This window comes from Camelus dromedarius, chromosome 10 (assembly GCF_036321535.1).
Source record: "Camelus dromedarius isolate mCamDro1 chromosome 10, mCamDro1.pat, whole genome shotgun sequence".
Taxonomy (NCBI): domain Eukaryota; kingdom Metazoa; phylum Chordata; class Mammalia; order Artiodactyla; family Camelidae; genus Camelus; species Camelus dromedarius.
The window spans coordinates 21,984,234-21,985,814 of record NC_087445.1 but is presented as its reverse complement, the minus strand read 5'-3'; the positions used below and the strand labels follow the sequence as shown (position 1 = coordinate 21,985,814).

The 1,581-nt window shown below is 40.2% G+C and overlaps 1 non-coding gene across 1 annotated transcript; it reads left to right on the top strand.

Annotated features, from left to right (window-relative positions):
• The first annotated feature begins 201 nt into the window (after positions 1-201).
• On the top strand, positions 202-276 carry TRNAD-AUC (transfer RNA aspartic acid (anticodon AUC)). Its single transcript has one exon. It is a non-coding gene; the product is annotated as a tRNA-Asp (tRNA).
• Positions 277-1,581: the final 1,305 nt, after the last annotated feature.

Sequence of the window (1,581 nt, the reverse complement as noted above, 5' to 3'; positions counted from 1 at the left end):
TATAGTATATTTTTCTTCCAACAAAATTGTTCTTAATTCATATGAAATTAAATATACCAGCATTTCATAATACATTGCAAAGAATACCATAGATTTTCACGTGATTTCCATCTTGACAAGTCTGAGGATGATGAAATATTCTATAAGGTTTCTCTCAGCTCTTATTTTTTGAAATTTTTCATCTTCAAAAGTATCTCCTTAGGAGAGGGTATAGCTCAGTTGTAGAGTGTGTGCTTATCATGCACAAGGTCCTGGGTTCAATCCCCAGTACCTCCATTAAAAAAAAAAACCACCTAATTACCTCCCCCCCCAAAAATTAAAAAATAAATAAAAAATTAAAGTGTCTCCTTAAATTCCTTCTGCTCATCCCCCTTTAGCCGTTTTTTAAACCAAATATCAGCTCCTTTATCCTGCCGTTATCTGTTCTGTACACAGCCAACCCAGGAGGGTTGTTTTGCTATGAGTACAAAACCTATGGGAAGTACTGGCTATTTTCTACCCCCAGTACTGCTTTATAAGTCTACCATCTGGCTCTGGGGTCAGTCCTGAAAGTCTGATGGAAGACCTTAAACAATGTCTCAGTCTAGCTTTTAGGCATAAATGCTGAAAGTCAGTCAGTAGTATGATTTGTGTGTGTGTGTGTGTGTGTATGTGTGTGGGTGTGTGTTCTAAATGAAAGAAAAGGCTAGATAAAGTTAGATGTCCTGGAGGCCTTTTCTGGGCTTATCTCTGCTCTATGATCTTTGACAGCAGTTGTATTCCACCTTACCGTAGTGGTATTGCAGTTGTCAAGTTAGCAAGGTTGGAACTGTTTTTCCCAGAATCTCTTTTCCTGTCTGTTATGGGATTAGGGATGGTGACAAGAGAATTTTGCACAAAATTTGGAAGTCACAAGTGAAGTAGCAGTCATTCTGTTTTAAGGATTGGTGCAGGGTACCTGAAACACTGCAGCTTGTACAGGTTGTTGCTGATCTGCTAGCTCCAACCTGTCCTCTCAGTTCCAGTTTTTCTTCTCTCTTTGTTGCATGGCTTTCAGAGTCTCTTTCTAACTACTGACCCTAATGACCCACAGTGACTTCAGGCCGATGCAGAAGCAATAGCCTTCTGTAGATTCACTAGCTCCCACAATTGTGTAAGGTCTAATCCCTACACTAAATTTCTCATTCCACACACTTATAGTGATTCTGCTTCCCTGATGAAACTCTATGTGATACACTTACCAATGGCACTTTGCTTTACCATAAGGGAGTGTAGAATTTGGAAGGAACGCATACATGTCTGTTTTCTCCCCAGAGCAGGCCAGCAGGATATGAAGTTGACCTTGCTTCTCTGAAGATCACAGCTGGCTGATAATGACCCACAGCACCTCTGTTTGAAGGAGATATGGATTGGAGGAAATGGATACAAAGATGAAAAGAAGACACATCCACTAAAAAGGTAATCTCTGTCCTGGCTTTAAATGTATGGCCCGCATCCACTCATTTTCAGAATGGTGTTTCAGTTTAGTTTGGTGATTTCTGTGGTGCCTTCAATCTCAAGAACTGAAGATCAGCGTATGTTTCAGATAAGTCAGCGACTATT